This window comes from Mauremys reevesii, linkage group 1 (assembly GCF_016161935.1).
Source record: "Mauremys reevesii isolate NIE-2019 linkage group 1, ASM1616193v1, whole genome shotgun sequence".
Classification (NCBI taxonomy): Eukaryota; Metazoa; Chordata; order Testudines; family Geoemydidae; genus Mauremys; species Mauremys reevesii.
The window spans coordinates 296,821,608-296,843,770 of NC_052623.1; positions in this window are offsets into that span (position 1 = coordinate 296,821,608).

Consider the following 22,163-nt stretch of genomic DNA (forward strand, 5'->3'; position numbering starts at 1 on the left):
GATTGCACTGTACTAATCCCAAAATAGGCCTCTCCTCTCTAGTCTTTGGCTAGGCTAGACTAATGGCACATTGTATGGATTTTAAGTAAGGGGACTCCCTTTTTGCTGCTGTGGAACTCCTTGCCAGAGGATGTTGTGAAGGCCAAGACCATAACAGGGTTAAAAAAAGAACTACATAAATTCATGGAGGATAGGTCCATCAATGGCTATTAGCCAGGATGGGCAAGAATGGTGTCCCTAGCCTCTGTTTGCCAGAAGCTAGGAATGAGCAACAGGGGATGGATCACTTGATGATTACCTGTTCTGTTCACTCTCTCTGGGGCACCTGGCACTGGCCACTGTCGGAAGACAGGATACTGGGCTAGATGGACCTTTGGTCTAACCCAGTAGGGCCATTCTTATGTTCTTATGTATTGTGGAACAGATTATGTGATGTCAGAAACAGACAGGTGGCTGGTCCCCATGAGTAAGCAGAGAAATTGTTAGAATTCAGACTAAATTAGTGATCCAGAAACTATTCCTACTCCTGCCCTTCAATGAATGCTGTCGTTTCTGAAGTCCGAAAGGCTATGGTTATCTCATCCTCCAGAGCAAGTATCAGTGTGTGCAAGGGATATGAGAAAATGGAGGCCCACATCTTCAGAAGTGGTCTGCTAATACAGGGTACTTAGCAGGCCTGTAGCATCTTATTTCTCAAGGGCTGGCCTGAATTTTTCCATACAAAAAGGAATATAAATCTCAGTTTCCCCAAAACATGGAAATAATGTTGTACAACAATAATCCTACTGACTGTTACATATCACTGGAGTCTTGAAAGGAGTTTTTCCAACACAAGACATTAGGGCTATGAACAAGTTCCTCTTACACAATCACTCCCATGTGATGCTGTATAAGGGGAACAAAGAGAAATGTTGGTATTTATAGAGACTGGGATTGTTAGGGTAGTGATACCATCATAGGTATATTTTCTTCAACCAAGTCCAAATACCGTGGACAAGAAATAATTATGACTGATCTTTTTAATGGGAAATTTGTGCACAATTTATCTTGGAAAATTGTTTCAAAGCTATTAATCTCTATGGAAGTATGACTCCTGCTAATGCCCGTTAGTTTTAATTTATATACAAATACCAAGGTTTTTTAAAAAGTGAGGGTTTTGGTAAAATATATGTAACTTTGTGAGACAGTCCCCATCGTTTTTTCATTTTGAACAGTAGTTTTGAACAAGAATGGCAAACTCGGCTCTCATCCTGCAGCAAGAAATGCAAAACAATTTCAAGAAAGTGTGCTATACTGACTTCATGGAACTAAAATGAGCGATACTTTTACATGGAAAGGAAATGAAGATCTAGGCTACCTAAAGTATTGTAAAAGCTAGTATAGGACCACCGTAAATTCAGCTGAATGCTGAGAGGCATTGAGAGGGTCAAGTAATCTGATAAATTAGTGTAATGCACAGAACATTCAATCACTGAGGCCCTGTGATTCAGCATAACTATTAAGCACATGAGTAAGTCCCATTGAAGTTACTGGAACTACTCACCTGTTTAAAGGGACTTGCTCTAAAGCCCATTAAGGTGAATTAGAGTCTTTCCATTGACTTCAGTGGGCTATGGCTCAGGCCCCAAATGCTTAGGTGAATACAGATGAACTCATTCATGCTCAATATAAGGATATGTTCTTTGCTGAGTTGAGCCGAGCCCTAAATTCCACTGAAACTAAAATTATCTCATTAAACATATCTGTATGCCTGTTCCGCCTTCCTTTCCCTTCCCCTTCATTTCACCTTATAACAAGCAATAATGAGCATTGGCCCGCTAAACCCAGGATTGTGAGTTCAATCCCTGAGGGGGCCATTTAGGGATCTGGGGAAAAAAATCTGTCTGGAGATTGGTCCTGCTTTGAGCAGGGGGTTGGACTAGATGACCTTCTGAGGTTCCTTCCAACCCTGATATTCTATGATCACAGTAATGACTTCAGTGCTATGTTTTAGGGACTAATGACTGAATGGGGTTAATAGGCTGATCTGGATCATCAACTCCTCCTAAATTGTCATTAATCCCCAGAAAATGCCCTGCACCTCAGTTGTTATTGCTAAAGCAATCTTCAGGCTCAATGACAGAGGTGCACTGGGTTAATTTTACATCCATTGCAAAGCCTCACAAGAGGCCAGAGCAGTAAGAGCCACTATTTCTTTTTGAATGGCTTTCCCCATATTTTACTATGGTGAAAAAGGTTGTTGCATTGCAATAATCAAACATAGTCAACTCTGGTTTCCACCTTAATGTAGGTTTTACAATATTACATGTCGTTCATACACTTTTAAATTACATTCAACTTCAAAAGTTGATTTCAGACTGAATTAAATATTGTTTCTGCCTGGGATAGTATTGATCTGAAATCTGGAAGATATATTCCATGTGTATTGTGCTAATAGGGTCACTTTCTAATAGTGCTTGCCTGAATGTCTTTAGCATGTAGGAGCATCACTCTGATTAAATGGCGTGCAATCAATGTGAAGCTACATTATTTGTCGGGCTTGACTAGTAGTTCTTTGGATATTGGTGCTATATGTTATCTCCATTACTCAATTGCCATGGATCACAGACAGGCTATCATTCACTGTATGCTGAGCTCCAAAGAAAGTCTCCATTGCATTCATGCTGATTCTAAGTTAATACAAAGAACGATTTAGATCGCTATCTTGATACACTCCATGGGGATTGCTATTGAATGTCTTCATTCTTTTGCATATACAGTCTCTTATGAAGGATCCTCATTCTCATGCCAAGATAAATTGACAAGTTTAATGGAAAGATGTACCCCATTTTTTGTATTTAATCACCAATAAATCACCATTCTCTCTCCCTAAATTCCTTGTTAAATAGCTGCCCTACAGGTGTCCTAGAAAAAAAAAATTGGAGTTAGTCTTTGAGAAGACTGTGCATCCTTATATTTCTTTCCCTATACCTTTTTATGAATTGATTAAATCAACCAAGATAAAGTCAAATAACAGGCAAGTGGCTCCCATTATAAGGTTAACATTCAACATGAGTTACCACACAGCACTATCTGTGAAAATACAATATTTAGAATAGCCAGATACCACTTTGTGGTGACAGTTGGTAAATGTTGACTTTGTAGGACAAGAAGAAAGCTTTTGCATTAGAAAACATGAGTGTGTAGCAAGACTAATTCTCCATTAAAAACCTCTAGCTAGCTTCAGTTCAGAAAACTGAATATAGGGGAAAATATCTGGATTCTTAATGTTGCAGGCTAACTAACAACATAAAAGCAAGTCCTCGGAATGTGTTATGTGAACAGTTTTTCTTGGCTGGGTATTTTGATTTTTATTTCCTCCAACAGAGAGAAAAACTCATGGAACTTTCCAGATATGGATCACTGGAGGTGTATGGCCCAAAACAATTGCACAGAAAAGGATTACAAATTAACCAGGATGAAAAAAACATTTACTGTTGTACGCCTTTCAGGATGCCCCACCCAGATAGACCACTTCTTCCAAATCTCTCTGAGTTCTGTTTTTTTTACATCATCTATTTCCTGTATCCAATTAGTTCATTTCATCATCCATTTGTTATTGTATTATGTAATGTTATGGTCAATGTATATGCTATTTCATATATAATCAATGTATGCTAAAGAGATTTAAGTTGTAGGATATAGAAGTATAACACTGATAAGTATTTAGGAGTGATGAGTGTGTAGTAGGTATATAAGTAAAGCATGACTGAAACACAAGGCCTACAGGCTGAGACCTGTAAGATTTAATTTAGCCATACTAAGACATAGGCTTAAGAATGCTTAACATGAGTGAGTAACCTAGGGGTAACCCTATGTGCATAAGGTCACAAGGTTGCTGTAAAGATGTGCCAATAGGTGATTGCAATAGACAGCAATGTATTGTCCAAGACCATGAGACACGTGATAGTAACATCTTTGAATGTCTGTCTTGACCACAGGATACATGTCATGCATAAATGCTAATGAGAATAAAAGGAATTACAAACAACCTATGAAAAATGGGGCACCCTAATATTCATGGGGTGTGGAAGTACAGATAAGGAAAAGAGGGTTGACACCTTTATGCATATTCATGAGGTGTTAGATGTGGTCAGAATTACAATATAAAAGAGGGTTCCATGGTTGGGTAAAAGTGGGAAGATCCAAGGGATGCCCCCACAGGAAACCCCAGCAGGAACCATCCCTCTAGCGATGATTGTCTCTTGAGTGGTCCATCAGACCCTAGAATATCATTGAGGATGTGAATATGACTACAGCTATAATTATTGCATAGGTTTTTATAGGATTGCTATATGCATGGGTAATTGTAACTTATTGCTTTAATAAAACTTGTAGTACAGATCAGACTCTACTAGTGATTGTGTCTGTAGTCATTATCTTTGGACTTTATGTGTTCCTAGAGTCTCCACATTTGAGAAAAGCACCAGAGGCAATTTCACATTGTGGAGCTTGAAACTGTAGCAACTGGAGCCAAACCCACGGTGGGGTAATACATCACTAAATTCACTTTAAATAAAATAAAAGGCTACATTCCCCAACAGTGCTTGTCAGAAGCTAGAACTAGAAATATGGTTTTCATATTCATTTTGAGTCAAATAAAAAAAAATAATAGACAAAAACTTGAACGATTACATGACCATTTCTGAACAAAAGGAAAATTGTTTTTCTATCACATTTTTAATGGAAAGTAATTACAATTTTCCAACCAGATCTAAATGGCTGGCACAGTGGACTAAAGTTCCCAGTTTGCCCTGCTCCCTTGGATGCTGGAAAAATAGACTACTAGGGAACTCCAAGAGTTAGCCTTGTCCTCCACCACTGAGAAGTGAGGGGAGTTCCAGTCCTTCCACCCAATTCCAGCCTGAGAGCTTAAAGCCTGGATCAACAGAAGAGACTCTTAAATAAACCCTATAGTACTTCCTCCTTCCTCACTGACAGCTTCTCCCTGCCCTCTCACACGCATGCCTGAAACAGGGTGAAACTGACTCAAGAGGATTCCCCTCATGATACTCAAATATCCTGAATACCCCATTACACTTAGTATCCCAGATACATTCATTAATTTAGATTTAAATGTGGGTGACTGCAGCTCTGTCCTGAGGATTTTGTTTACAGAGATCCCCTACCTGTTGGGCCTTAGAACTCCCCCCCCACCACCACCAAAAAGAAAAGAAAAAGAAAAGACCAAATGTATGTGGATTGATGCTTTAGGGGAGCACACTTGCAAGCCAGTAGAAACAAACCCTAAATGTCCTTAACAGAGATCAGCCATTATGTATTCTTTATGAATTTATATCACAGTGCCTAGAAATAATTAAATACAAACATTATTTCAAATCAAAACTTCCATCAGGTTATATTTATACCGTGGATAACATAGATACCTGTAGAGTAGCTTGGGAGAATAAAGTATAACACTCAGTAAGCCTTATATGAAAAGATAGTACAGACCAACCAAGACTGGGGCCCCATTGTGTTAGTCACTGTTCAAACACAGTAGCAGACAATCCCTACCCTGAAAAGCTTATAGGCAAGACAGACATAGGGTAGAGGAAAGGAGTATAATATAGAAGCAGAGACATTGACATACTAGTGGCAAACATCATGTTAATTCTCCATTTTATTTTTTATTTTTGTGGGTTTAATGAGACTAGCTGAACAGAAAGAGAAGAGAGGGGTGAGGAAAACAGAGCAGGGGAGAAAAGGTTCCTAATGTTTCCAAATGTGTCTTGGCCTAGAAACTAAAATGTGTTTTGTCTGCCTTGCTGAGCAGAAGGGCATTTTGGTATTTTGAAGGGTTAGTGGGGAGACGGCAAAGTGTACGCAGCAAAATTAGAACCATCTTTGTACAAAGTTAATGCCAAAAATGGAAAAGCAAAATGTTGTAATACATTGCCAAGCCAAGGAAAATACTTGCTCAAGTCAGCACAAGCACACCCTTCCCCATTCACAAACTGAATATTTCTATAGTGTTGAATGAATTAGATTATTTTATTAGCAAGTACTATACATCCCTAAATAGGTGACGATAACACAGAACACCAATTTGATATCCCATTTTGAAATATGGAAAATGCCAGCATGCTAAATATTAGATAATTAAAATGAAACAAAGCAGAACAAGAAAAAAATTAAACATGAATCACCTTGAGGATTCTAAACTGGATGAAGCCACAACAGAGAGGCTTATCTAACACCAGATACAGAATGTGAAATTGGTCAGAAGTAATGAGGGGAAACTCAGATACCATGTGACTTTCATCATGTACAGACAGGATTCAAAAGCCACCTGTTTGGTAGAAAGAAATCCACTAGTCACAATACATCCAGCCTCATCCTGCATACAGAGATTCCATAATGGCTGTGGAGATTTTGGCACTGTTTTGGATGAGGAGCTGCTTATGAAATAGTATTATTAAGTCTCACACAATCCCAGAGAGACAGGTAAACATTATAGTCATTTTACAGAGGGACAGGTTAACTATAGTTTGAGACATGAAAGTGCAATCCAGAAATGCTGGCTTATATTGATCGTATGCTGCAGTGGCTATGACATGCTTATTATAAATGTTGTATATAAATGCAATTCATTTTGTGTGTGTGAACTCTGACAATCTGGCATTGCGCTCCTTTAATACTAGTGCACATCCAAAAACGCTACACAAACTTCTGAGACGGTGAACCCATAATTCATGACTTTGCTCCTAAATCTCCCAGTGATATTAAAAAGAATATCCCACTGCTAGTGAGCATGGATAATTTTAAGAGATATGCACAACATATACAGTGTATTTAATACATATATATATAAAATACACTATATGCAATGCCCTACTCCTCAGATTATATATGCTTGCCAGCAGCAGGATTCTATATATCACCTATGTTATCCTCACTTCAGAGAGAGTAGGGGGCCAGAACTCGCAACGCACCAAAGCTCAAGCAGGCCAGATATCCTCCCTCCACTAACCGCACTAACTCTACCAACCCTCAGTCATTCATATTTTGAAATTCGAACTTTTCCACCATATGAACAAATTCCTAACTTAGAGAAGTTATTAATGTAAAGAAATCTGGTAACAACACCCACAGTTAAGGTTGCCTGACACTTTGCAGTATAAGCCCTGTTCTCAGTTGCTTATAAAACTTTGCTGAACTCTAACCAATCAAGCTGAAATTTTCCATGAAGATTCTCTGGGTCAGGCTACATTTAAAGAAAAAAAAAGTTTCAGTGCAAAGTGGTTCAAGTGTTTCTGAGAACAAGGTTAGGAAAAATAGGCAGTTGTGCTAATGTTGGAAAAATGTTTCAACTATTTCTTTACAAATCTCTAGTGCCTCAACAGATATTGGGCGTCTAATTTTAATATTTGCCACCTAGTTTAACGTTTACAACTTTTTTTTTAGAAATACCCTTTCTGATCAAATAAAATGGGAAATGATAATACCCCACAACTGAGAGTATTAGTAAGTGCAAGGAAAAAAGACCCTGCCTTTTTTCAGCTTGCCAGCTCATGAACTATGTGAAAGGGTTAGTTAAAGCAGTTGCAATGAGCACAGAGAAATAAAGATGCTCAGCTGAGACAAACCCAACAACAAACTGAATCCATCTTTTCTTAGTATTAATTAAATAAACTCTCTGGTAAAAAAAAAATGTGCAAAGGTAGAAAGTGGAGGTCCAGCATTATCCCTACAACTATAGCCAGTCATTTCTAATACATTTCAAAGGCTAATCATACCAGGGAGTTGGCCTTTTCCGTGAATACCTGCCATGCAGGGTCATGACCTTTAATATATATTACAGGATTATTATAATTTCAAGCAGACTTTTATTGAGGCACATCTAAGGTTGCCCTTGGTTCTTTTATAGTATTCAGTAGATATTTATAGTTTTAAAAATAGAAATGCAGTCCTGAACCACTCCTTTCTTGGTACTGTACTGAAGTAATATAACCTGGTCAAGGAATGAGAAGGGGTGAGGGCAGCATGGAAGAGCTCTGATTTCTAATCTATTAATTGTAGGTGAGGACCCCAGAGATAAGGGATATCAATATTACAGGGCGTGTGGACATTGTAACATACTGACAGGCTAGAACACAAACATTTATTTATTTTGTTACGTGGAGGATGTCCTGACAAGCATATTTCTTGGCAGGGGGTATTCAGGGTGGGAGGGGAGCTGAGCTTCCAAACACCCCCTGTACTATGATGCTATAAATTTTTCAGGAAAGGACTAAATTTAGGAATTCTAAATCCATCAAAGCCTCTTCATGTTGAAGAATACCACCCTCCCAGAGCATTAGAGAAAGATCCAGCACTGAGAGGTTCGTAGGACAAATAAAATGTGGATTTCAAAGAAAGTATTAAATCTATTTATAACAAAGATTGAAATACAAAAAGCTGCCTAACTTTGCAGCTTATCAGATCTAATCTTGTAGCTGTTTATGTGCCATCTGGGACCAAATAAGTATTCTGGATGCAGCAGTTGGCATGTAAATCAATGCAGCCCTCTGAGGGTGTTAGCCAAGGCCAGTTCTGTTTTTGGAAATGGGGAAAGGAGCACTCAGTCTCTCCAAAGATTTGTCTACAGCTGTCACTCTCTGTTGGGGGTGGGGGTTGGGGACAGAGCCAAGCTGCATCAGGAAACATACATTTTTTAGATGACTTCAGTACTCCTAACAGCTGGCTACTCCTGTTCATAGTCAATAGGCTGTCAGAATTTATTTTGCCCAGCTCTTTTGACCCAAATCTGATTCAAACACTGTAGTCCATAGCTCAGTTCTCCACACAAGATGTTTCCAAAAACTTCACAACCATGTGAAATCTGTCTTCAAGCAATCCACCAGAGGGGACCAGGGGGAAATAAATAAAGGATCTCCAGTGTGTTTTACCTACTATGGGCACTATCCTGATTTTTTCAAATGGATTTTTTTCCAGATTCACAGTGCTGTGCGTGTAGGGTTTGTGCCGTAACACCTGAAGAGCCCAACTGTAATTTAGCTCCTCTAAGGTCCAACATCACTACCTACAAGGAAATGGGAAATTTGGCTGAACATTCTTTCCACCCTGAGCCCTTGAGTGAATGCTAAGCTTTCCCCTATGACCATATATGGATTTTAGTTGGTTTTAATGAAATCAGACAGACTCCACTAAACACTGATCTCTGATGAGATCTTGGACTGAGCAGCTTTACAGTACCAGCTCCTTTATAAATGTCAAAATAGCAAGAATTTTATTAATGTCAGATTGCCCTTGAGAGAAGACTGGACCCCTTAGTTACATAAAGATGTTATTCTTTTTTGAGGGAAACAAGATACTTTCCTATTTTGCCAGCCAGAGACACAAGGCAGGCAGGTGATGCATAACTATAGTGCCATAGACTGCTTGCCTGTTTTGTTTTGTTTTTTAAAGTACTACACTGTTACACAGATTTTGGCCTTCATGAACCAAGTAGAGGTGGAAAATCTTATTTATTTAAAGTCCAATGCCTTTGTTTCATCTCTTCATGACCCAAACTCGTGCATTTCTAATGACTAGGCCAGATGCATGCAAAGCCTAGACCGAAGGCTTCCACACATATACAGTAGAAAACGACAGAGTGGTTTGGATGACTGGAGCTCTAAAAAGCTGAAGCCTTTAGATATTAGGGAAACATAACAATGAAGTCTTGAGTGGCATGAACAATTGGTTCAGAACAAAAAAGAACGATTAATTATCGTACCAGACTCTGTTTAAGAACAGAGTAGGTTTGGTTTGGTTTGGTTTGATCTGATTTGACAGGGCTCCTTTCAATGTGAGTGGCTGTGTTCTCTAAACTTAAGAAACTGAGAATGACAATGTGTTCTTTTAGCCGTGGAATTCAGATTTTCTGAGCTAGTTGTGTCTATTTTCATATTGCTTCTGTGTGCCCTGTGACCAGGGACATAGTAAATACAAGAGCCCCAGTCTTGGAACTATTGGCCAGGAATAAAAGAGATTCTATCCAATTTGGCTGTAGTGAAGAGGAGTCAGATTTTAGCTTTTGATTAGTCAGATGAGAATTTCCCCCACCATTCCAGCATGGGAGGGAGGCATCCAAGGGTGGCATGAAGACTGCTGGGGACAGGGAGATTGCAGGGCAAAGCTTTGCCCACTCTATGAGTCCTCAGCTGTCATGCTCCCTTAAGAAATATGTGCCAGTAGAGCCAGTTACAGGAATGCCCTGCTGGGCCTGGCACAGACCAGCTCACAAATTCAGAGAGTTGTAGCTGGCTCTGATGGTCCCTCTCCTGGACTGAGCAGAACTGTCAATTATAGTTTATGCTGTTTTTTTTATGCCAGAAACTGGCATCATTTGGTATTGGAATTAAAAATGTCATTGAGAAAAGCATGATGTTATTGGTTCCGGAAGCTTTTATCCTAGGGCAAGTAGGCTGTTCTGCATACTTGTCTGGATGCTTCCTTAACCTTTACCCTCTTTCTAACACAGTGTAACCTATCGACTATACTGCCTATAAACTACATAATTCATAGCTATTGTTTTCCTTTCCTCCCCCCCAAACAACTCTTCTCCTGCCCCCCATCTCTTTGATCTGCTGATAGGCCTGGCTGTAAAGATAAAGGCTCAGTGAACAAATGAACTGAGGACCCAGGGGTGATTAAGAATTGCATAAGGCCCCCGGGGAAGGGCCTGAAAGCAACCAACATAGAGAGGATATGGCCGGAATTTTGTCGGTTTTGCCAACCCCTTTATCCATCCCCATTGGTTAGTGGATCCAGAGAATTCATTTTCCTTGTTCATTTGTAATGAAGGGATTTTCCTGCATACAGGTACCATAGCAATACCAAGTAAATAACAATGGTGATCGGTATGCTGTTTTGTCATGGCATCACGTGGTGTGACCTTTGTGAATATGTTTTCTGGAAATGGGGTTAGGTCTTATTAAGATTTATAATCTGTAGATAACTGCTAGAGTTTAAGAAGAATCCCTTTGATCACATAAAAATTGCAGTGATACATATACTTTGTTGCAATTCACAGAAAACTATATTCTTTCAGAGGCTAAATTCACCCCAAGTCCAGGCTCCCCTCCACCAGGAAACCCGCCAGAGGTGAGGTGCTTTGGGGTACAGAATATGAGGGTTCACCGCATCTCTGAGTTTGGGTCAGCTGTGCTGGAACAATTTGTATAGTGGGGATGCTGAGAGCCATTGAACTAAACTGTAAACCCTGTATATGATAGAAATCACTTCAAGCCATAGGGTGCTGCAGGACCCCCAGCATCCCTAGTTCCAGCACCTATAGTTTGGGTAGGGCTGGCTAGAGTACATGCTATTCAGCCCATACCCCTCCCTCTACTGGAGCAGCTCCTATGAGCTCTCAGGCCAGAATCCCTTAGGTAGAGCAGGCAGCAAAACACTGTCTGCCCTCCCTTCCTGTGATTTGCTGGGGTGCCAGAGGTCAGAGAAACTGGCAAGGGAGCTGACTAGTATTAAAAACAAAGTGTTCTGAGGAGGACAGCAGTAAAATTTTAAAGCCTGCAAGATCTAGGAACCAGGGTTTGGGTGTTTTTCGTCTACATTTTGACAGAGAGTTTCAATGATAGGAGTAATCTTCTGTAGTACTGTGACTGTTTGAAAATCAAGCAATAGCCTCATCAGCCTTGTCTGGTATTTCAGAGCAACATCACCAGGAACACTGGGATTTTGTCTTGCTTACAGTGTTAGATCTTCCTCTGTAGAATGTCAAGTTCCCCTTTGTTCTTTGGTCTAGTCCTAATATGTGAGTAGATAAAGCTCTGAATGGAATTCAGGGCTCTTGGGGCAGCACAACATACCCATGACCAAGACAGAAATGCTGCCAGGCACCTTTTCATTTGTTGCTAAGGGAACATAGGAAGAAGTGCTATAATTATACCCAGGAAGAGGAGACAGCCAGAGAGAGAAAGCATGTGGTATGGGCACTCATGACAGTTCCCTCCTGATTAAATATTTTATTTTAATTTCATTTATTGCTTTATAAATCACCCATTGAAGGCATCTGGGAACTGTACATGCCTTCAGATAACTGAAATCAATTGGACCCTTCAGCCTGGAACCATCATCCACTTCCAAATAATAAAAGAATGAAAAATTGGCAAAAAACAAAGTCCCCTGTTCATTCACAACAACATACCCACACCCAAGGGAAACACTAGGAAGCAATAGATACAAAGAGGTAAATATTAAGTCCATTATTTGGGGACAAATTGTGGTCTGGCTTGCGCAGACATGCAGGGAGTAAGGGGGTTTAAAGCACAGGGAGGAGAGGAATCACTGCAGGGTTGAACAAATGGACAGGGTAGGGAGTAGACTAGGCTTTGGCTCCTCTTCTCCTTCCTTCCCATTCCAGTTTGCCAGCTAATGCAGCTAGTACACCAGCATGCCAGAGGAAGTACACTGTGCTGCACTACAGACCTCAAAGCAAGGGGGAACCCAGAAAACAGATTGTGACTGAGTTGCTGTCTGCCTTCTGGTCTCTGACTATGCAAAGCCATGACTGAACTCCAAATTATCCCAGCTTGCACTTTGTGGTATAGCTAGTGAATTTTCCAATATATTGTAATATTAGTATCAATCATTTAAGCAATAGTTTCTACTACACCTGCAGGCAGGCATTGCCTTCCATCTAAGAAATCCATTTCTAGGAAAAAAAAAACCCATTCTATTAGCACAATACCCTTTGGCGCTACTTTTGTGAGTTACAAAGAGTTACTGTTACACCAGAAGCAATTTGAATGGGCTTTAATGCAGGTAGGTGTCTGGATTAGTAGGCTCATATCAAAGACTGTGCTAAAAGAGAAGGAAAGAAGAGGTTAGAGGGTAATTACAGGGTTGGTTGTTTTTTTTAGCAATTAGCAGGTTAAGTGGGAGCCTGATCAGTAAAGATTATAGCTCACAAAAAGGGTGATTTGATTTATACTACAAGAATAAGATAGGAACAAAAGGCACTTACAGTAATCTATCGACTTTTAGAGGCTGAATCTGTAACTGAGGCAATAAATACAATGCTTTCACTTCTACTCTGACTTTGGATAAGGGCTAGGTAAATCCATTCATGCATGTGAACTCAAATGCATCTTCTAACTGCATTCATGGACAGTCTTAAATTTCATGACTACTTTTCTCAGTGTGCTAATGAAAACAGCACCCAAGGATCCATTAAGATGACAGACACACCTACAAGTTTATTTAATTAACTTTTTTTTGTTACTCAAAACTATAATATATTTCAGTTGTTTGCAGTGTTATTGTTGCCATGTTGGTCCCAGGATATGAGAGGGACAAGGTGGGTGAGGTAATATCTTTTACTGGACCAACTTCTGTTGGCAAAAGAGACAAACTTGTCTCTTTCAAGAACAGAAGCTGGTCCAATTAAAGACCACCTCACCCCCCTTGTCTTTCCAATATATTGTGGTGTCATTATTTTTAGGTAAATAGACAATCAGGGTACTCTGGGTCAAAAATACCACACATGAAACAATTACATCTAGCACCATCCACTGCCGTCTGGGCCAGACTCAGACCTCGTGTAAGCACTGAGTTCAGTGGAATTGCAGGTGGCCACACTATGTCACAATTTGGCTCAGTATTTAATACCTACACACACGTGCAACTACATAATGATTACAGTAAACAAAATGGGCCAAATTCATTGCTGATGTGACTCTGCCAAAGTCAAAAGAGTTACCACAGCGAGGAATTTGGATGTGTACAGCAAAGAGAATTAATGCATTTGCTGTAGTCCATTTGATTTTGTGTTTGTCAGCACGCACGCACACACACACACACAGTAATTACTGGTTTCAATGAAACATGTCAGCACAATGTAGCTGGCTTCTATTCCTTTTAACTTACCCATCCTGGATGTCGTAGGGGAAGCTGTTACAAACAGTTTGGATAACTGCTAATGTACCATTCTTAATGAAAGAATGCTGTGCATTTCAAAAAATATGTAATAGAACAGAAAGCTAACTAAACTAAAGAGGAACTGCTAATAATAGAGGAGCTGGACATTTTTGGGGAAATATGTCCTGGGAGAATAATATTTTTAAGGTGGAAAAAAAATCTAGCTGAATTTATTAGTCACATCTATACAAATGGATGATTCCTCAGCACCCTCCCTGAATTTCATATTGACCACCCATTCTAGGGGAAAACTTTTCCCCCCATCACCACTTTGTACCCCAAACTTTTGTTTCCTAATATGCATAGAATTAAGGACTTGTGGTCAGAATTAATCCAACACCCACATAAAGCAACAGTTTTGAAGCATCTGTAAGATTGAATGGCTCCTCTCCCCTCCCAGAATGTACATACAACCCTCTTCCCCTCTGGAGATCTCCTGATCTGCCCCTCATGTCTCTTACATCCCTCCACTGTCCACAAATCTCCAGCTTTTAAGGACTCCTTAGCCTTTACATTGAGAGTAGCTGCCCCCAGATCCCTCTGTGCACCATGCTGGATAGTTCCAGTTTGAGTTTTACCAAAGAGTGCATTGTGAGATGCACCAAACCCTACAGCATGTGGAAATTCGAACAGGAGGCAGACCAGCCACCCTCAGTTTAATCAGAACACAGTGGGTCTCACTGTATGTCTGAGTACATGAGTAGACTGCAGTCAACAAGCAGGGATATATAGTATCTATTTAATAAATAAAAAGAAAACAAAAAACATCCCTCCCCTCCCCAAACCCACTACCTACAACATGAAGAAGTTGTAAGGAAATACAACAATGGCTAGGCCTTGCCCCTGGAAAATGTGGGATTTTACCACCTAGGTACTGTATTCCTACATCTATAAACAGGCACACTGCCACTCTTTCAGTAGAGGACAGTGGAGAATGGTCATCTAGGTATGTCTGCAGAAAGGAACTAAATGCTTGAGCCAAAGCCCATCAAAGTCAATGGGAACCTTTCCATTGACTTCAGATAGGGCTGGATCAGGCCCAGATGCAATCAGTGGGAAACCTTCCCTCAAGCAGCATTTTGTACATCTTTCAAATTACACCGCTTTATGTAAAATGAGATGTGCTGGTTTCCTGGGCAGCACAGGCTCTTCATAATGAGATTTCTTTCAGAAAGGAGGATTATTTAAAGTTTTTGGAAGAGTGTTCAGGCATTTTATTAATAGTTTAAAATGGTGTATTATATTTATTTTACTTAGCATTTATACTGCTCTTTGCAGTTTCAAAGTACTTACAAACTTTGGAATTTAATTTTAAAATAACAAGCTAAACAACCGGACATGGAAGGAGACCACCACCAAAGAATTTGGTTACTACATTGTAAGAAAAACATTGTGAGTAGATTGATAATAGGGCATACAAGAGGAGGATTTTCTAAGTTAGGAGCCAGTGATCATCTGATAAAGAAGAAATGGTCGGGCCATACCACCAAGCCAAGCCATACCACCAAGCCAAGCCAAACCTCATGAATGTCAGGAAGTCCCCCACCTAAGTGTCCACGTAGAATACATACTGAAGAAATGAAATCCCTCAAGAAGAAAATAAGTGGCAGTCCCATATGACCTGATCCAAAGCCTACTGAAATAAATGGAAACACAGCTTTTGGTTTCAATGGCCTATGATTGGCAGAGATAAAAAGACCAACAAGTGGGGTAGGAGGGAGCCAGAATTCAATATTAAAAAGGAGTCAGTAATCAAATCAATGTCAAATTGTTAATTATGGAGCCAAACAGATGAACCGAGTCCTTTGAAACGAAGACTGCTGTCTGTATAATTTGAACACTGTAATTATTCTGGTTAATAACTCTGGCCAAATCCTGCTCCTCTGACTCACACAAGTTCCTCCATTGCTCCTCTACTCAAACACACCGAAAAACAGAAGGTGGAATAATTTGTGTCTTGAAGGGCGAATAAGGAGAGTAGACTTTGGCTCCAACTTAACCAGAATTCTGAACGGTGTTTTGTCTACCCATCCACCCAGGTACTTGTGTCGTCCTCACCACCACAGCAATTGTACACCAGCAATATTTATTTCAAAGGGCTGTTATCATGTGTGTGGGCCTACCTCTAATGACTTGCTTGTGGCTTTTATATATATGCATTGCATGTGATTATTCTCTGTACACTCCTGCTTCTAGTGAAAAAAACATTAAAATTCCCATTGACTTCATTATGAGAAGAATCAGGCCTTATAAGATTTTTATAATTCATTAAAAAAAAATCAACATTTGTGTTGTAGACCAAACAAGCAATAAAACCAGGAACACTGTATCTGTCCAACTATCCACTTCCATCCACTACATGCTTATACAAGTTGGCATTGTCTCTTATGCCCCTTCAATCCAAGTACCCAGAATGGCCTAGCATATGAAAAGACAAATACTAGCCATGGAAAAAGCCTTCCATTGCTTTCTCCTGGATGGAATCTGAATGCCATACTTGATGAAACGCTGTCTGATACCTGGCATGCATTGTGACTGACAGAGAAGTCAGAAAAGTTTGTCACCGTTCTAGTTGACTGCTAGTTGACTAGCATTAATTACACTGCTCTACAGGCAAAATACTTCTGAAATAAATGTAGTCAAACTTTACTAATTCTGGGTCACTGAGAACGAAAATGATGCTTAAAATTGTTGATTGGCTCTAGTTTTCAAGATATGCTATTGGGTCAGTATATACGACCCTTGACTTGGGAATAGCGGAGGATAAGTGAATTATAAAGGGAAGGGATCTCAATTTAAACCAGAAATGACTAAAATACATCTTTGACTGGCTCTATGAATAAATCTATGACTGGGTTTGGACAGTACTTGCTTTTTAGGCTTTTTAGGCAAAACAATGAATGATGCAATCTGAAGCTGTTATTGCGTCATACATGATATGAATTGCATCATGTTATTCCTAGAAGTCTAGGATGGATGATGCAATCATAACGAAGCTTACATCACTCTGCTGAACAAATTGCCCTATATCAGCTCTAGAAATCATACAGTGTCGTGCTCTCTTATTTGTCAGTGTTTGATTTTGCAAAGGGACACATTTCTGTTTAGCCAAAGTGAGCAAAGATGCCTCGTACTTGTGTGAACAGTGCACTTAACTTCTGCTATGTTTGAGGTGAAGTGACTTTTGCATCACAAAAGCGCAGTATAACCACTATGGTTAAGAAAGCCTATCACCTTTATTTTGGCTGCAAAATTGGAGATCAGGACAAGAGGTGGGCCCCACACATATGCTGCAACACTTGTGCAACAAATCTTTGCCAGTGGTTGAACAGGAAAAGGAAATCTATGCCTTTTGCAGTGCCAATGATTTGGAGAGAGCCAACAGATCATACCAGCAAATTGTTACTTCTGCATGGTGCCTCCAGTTGGGAAAGGTGTGTCAAAGAAGAAAAAGTGGACTGTGCATTATCCAAACATTCCATCAGCGATACGCCCAGTACCCCACGGAGAAGAACTGCCGGTTCCTGATGCACCAGAATAATTCTCACTTGAGTCAGACGAGGAAGAGGAAGAGGATGAAACTTCTGGTCCTGAACCATCAATGTCACAGGATCCACATTTTCTCCCATCCTCCTCCTCTGAACCACACCTCATAACACAAGGTGAACTGAATGACCTTGTCAGGGATTTGGAACTACCCAAGAGTAAGGCAGAGCTGTTGGTCTCCAGACTACAGCAGTGGAATCTCCTGGCAGGTGATGTTAGGGTTTCCATGTTCCGTGACCGTCAAAAGGATCTTGTCCCATTCTTCTTCATGGAAGGTGATCTTGTAGCCTGCAACAACATCGATGGTGTGATGGCAGCCCTCAACATCGTTCATGATCCAGATGAGTGGAGACTGTTCATTGATTCATCGAAGACGAGTCTTAAAGCTGTTTTACTGCATAATGGCAATGTTTTGCCATCAATTCCAGTTGGTCATGCAGTCCATATGAAGGCAACCTATGACAACATGAAGCAACTTTTGAGGTGCATAAACTATGACCAACATCAGTGGCAGCTTTGTGGCGATTTGAAGGTTGTTGCTCTCTTGCTTGGTCTGCAGACTGGATACACAAAGTACTGCTGTTTTCTCTGAGAATGGGATAGTCGTGCAAGAGATTCCCACTACATCAAGAAAGATTGGCCACTCCGACAGTCATTGGAGCCTGGGAGGAAAAGTGTTCAGCATCCACCACTTGTTGAATCAAGGAAGATTTTGTTACCACCCTTACACATCAAACTGGGTCTGATGAAGAACTTTGTCAAGGCCATTGACAAAACACAAGCAGCTTTCAAGTACCTCCGTGGAAAATTTCCAAGGTTAAGTGAAGCTAAGATAAAGGAAGGTGTCTTTGTTGGTCCTCAGATTCGTGAACTTCTTCGAGATGATGCATTTGACCATTCACTGCGTGGCAAGGAAAAGACGGCATGGAAAGCCTTCCAGTTAGTGGCAATAAATTTTCTCGGAAACAACAAGGCAGACAACTACAGGTTGTTGGTGGAAAACCTCCTCAAGGCATACAAAAGCCTCGGTTGCAACATGTCACTAAAGATACATTTTTTGCACTCTCATCTAGATTTTTTTCCACCGAACTGCGGAGCAGTGAGCGACGAGCACGGCGAGCGATTTCACCAGGACATTGCAACAATGGAGAAACGCTATCAGGGCAAATGGAGCCCATCAATGCTTGCAGACTATTGCTGGACAGTGACAAGAGATGCTCCATTTAATGAATACAAGAGACAAGCCAAGAAGCGCCGAGTAGACACTGAATAGGACTAAACTATGTACATAATAGTTTTTTGCCTTTTGTTTCATAATAAATTTTAGTTATATAACCCTTTTGCTGATTTTTAAAGTGTTACATAAACAGGACAGGTGAAATATTATCATGTAAAGCAACCATAAACACATGAAAAGACCTAGGTTGACAATTTATAATTAAAACTCTACTATCTACACAATATACATAGACATAAAATGTAAAAACTTAAATATCTTAGAAACAGTAGCCAATCAGTTGTTTTAATTGTCATATTTGAATTCAGCACATCAAAATACATAATAAATAGCACATTTTATCTCTGAAGCAGACGACTTCTCAAAAATTGTAGACCAGTGTTATTCCACTTCCTGTGTTTTTTGAGTTACCTTAGAAATTAATGTTTTTTAATCTCCCAATTATACAACCATTTCAATTTATTAAACAAAGTAAAGAACGTCTCTTTGAAACACCCTGGCCATTTTGGGGCAAAGCAAGGATGACTGATAATCAAAATGAGTAAGGGAGATTAATGTATCAGTGACATGCAGCTCTCCTACAACAGAGGATTGTGTCACATCCCTGTTTGAAATGCCCTTTCCAAAAAGTCCTCCAGGATGTATTTACCGGATAGAGAGGGAGCCTTTAGATTATCTCCCCCTACCCAACACACACTCACAGTTAGTATAAGAAGATTTTCACTCCTGTTCCATTCTCATCACTAAGTAGGTTCCGAAAGAAATCAAACAAAGGATCACCCATATATCTGACACAAATGAATACTCCTAAACAGATCAATTTCTGTTTCTTTTCTTTTTCATTAGAGTAATTGATTAGTGATATAGGAAAAAAAAACCTAACCTTTCTTTGCAGCTAAATTGATCAACGGCTTTGAACCTGTAAGTTACCAAGTGCCACATTAACATGTTCCTTTCAGTAAGTTTTTGGAGCTCTGTTCATGCTGGCATGTCAGAACATTTTAAAAAAAATCAACTTAATGCACTTGACTTTTAGAAAGTGTTCATCTGTTCTGTCAAGATGCATCTCAAAATTCAGATGTAATACAGAAAACTTGGAAAGTAGGGGCTGGATCTATGAATCTGCACTTTGCCTCACTAAACATGGCTGCATTAATTCTTAGTGTAGCACTGTATACTGGCACAGAGGCCCTAAGCCTAAAAAGAGACTCAGCTTCAGCCCTTCTCAATTTCCCCAAATCCTGCAGTAGTAACATTTTGGAATCCTCATAAGGTCAACTGTATTTTGACTGGGAGTGCACCTGTCCCAAAACACCCACTGTGTGGGTGACAACCCTCCTCCCCTGAAATGTGCTGCTAATTATTATTTATATGCCTCAAAGGCTCAGCACTTTAACTTGTTAGTATGACAAACCACCCTTGTGAACCCACGTGCTACCCTGCAATTTATTTATATATTTATGTAGAGGTCGGGCAGGCGGGGGGGAGGGTGAGGGGGCAAGCGGTGGGTGGGGGACTGAGGAGGGACACAGCAAGCCAGCAGGGGACTGGGGGATGAGGAAGGACACGGGGGAGCGAGCAGGGAGGGGGCAGGACCTGGGGCAGAGCCTGGGAGGAGTGGGAGTGGACTGTGAGCGGAGCTGATGGCACCCCAATGTGTCCCAATATTTTAGTGTTGTGATCTGGTCACCCTAGCTTTGTGTAAGAAACCTCAGTTTCTATTTTGATACAGGACAAAACAGGACTCCCCAGTTTCAAATACAAGACAATGTTACATTTGTTCCACATGGATGAACGTGGAAGATATAAATACAACTAATGAAAATTTTGTAGCAATCCATAGGCATGTACAGTATGCACCAGGCCTCACTATTCAGAATTAGCTACCCACAACAGGAAAACAACTAACTTTTGGATCAAAGCACCGCTGTACACCAAGCTGCCTGAGCAGCACCTCACACAATGGAAACAGATAACTGCTTTATTAATGAAACTGAAATAACTGCTTACATTTCACCCCTAAAGCTAGTTAGAGGCACCAGTCCTCTTCAAGACCAACAAATTAAAGCAAATGTAGAGCTACGAAAAGCCCCCAAAACATGTTCAGAGTGAAATCACCTCACTTTAAAATTCTGATATCTCCCAAATGCCTTGCTTGGTTTGCCTCCAGCTTCTTGGAAAAATGCTGTGCTAACGTGAGAACACATCTGTGAAGTATCAGGTGAATGGGTTTAGTTCTGGTGAAGTTATATGGTCAAAATTGGCATTTATAATAGAAGGCTAACTTCCACCCAACTATTAGCAGTAGTATTATTAGCCCTAGTAACTGGACCAGGAATCCATTTTGCTCTCCTCTGAATGTACACATTGCAGTTATTGTGATTTTATTTGTCTCGCTGCTTACCTAAGGTCTCAGAAGTCAACGGCCTTACCCGGCATCAGTTTTAGTACATAGACTGTGTATCACAGATTTGTTTTCTTGTCAGAGTTTGAACAGGACTGGTCCCTAGCCTTCCAAGGTTTTGGGGTTTAGTTGTTTTTTGGTTTTTTTTACCACAACTTCATCAAGAAGGTTCTGCTTCTCTTACAGGTGGCAGGCCCATTATCAATAATGAACAAAACTGAAACCAATGTAAGATGCATTAATTAATGGACACACAAATATAAACAACACACACTAATCTTACTACAGAACATTCAGCAGTGATAATGTACTGTAGCTTAGAAAGGCAATTTATATGTGTGCAAAGTATTAAATCAATGTATTTAAAATGGAGGTAGCCCTACATGATAGGAAAACAGGAGCAAAGACAGTGTCACTTGAAGGGGAAAAAAATCAGATTTGTAAGGAGAGGGAATCCTACCAAACCCCACAGGGAATCTGAAAATGTTAATACTACCTTAAGCTGTATTAGCTTTTTCACAGGCCCCTGCCATAACAAAGGGAGATGCTGGGGCAGATGCCAGCAGATGAAACCTTGGCAGCATGGTTTTAATGTTGTTGTGCTTCTAGCAGCCAGCAAGATGGGCCAGAGGGTTCCAGATGCAGAACAGAAACACAGAGCTTATATGTAGAAGGCTCCAGTCTGCCAGAGGATCCAGAAATCCTGAGGGAAATGCCAATCCCTATTTGTATAACCACAGAACCAAACCTCCTTCTCCTGCCCTTCTCCCTCCCCCAAATGGAATGAGTTGAGGAAAATTCCATGAGGGGAATTTAGCAGTTTCCCTCCTCTCGAATCCCCTCCCACAAGTTTTTCCCATGAGTACAGTGATCTGGACCCACATGCTTTTCATAGGAGGTTACATGATCTATGGCTATTGCAAATGAGTGGGAGCCAGGGGAATCCTACCTTCTAATTTCAGCTGAGCCACTGACTCACTGTGTGTGACCTTCCAACAGTAACTTGATCTC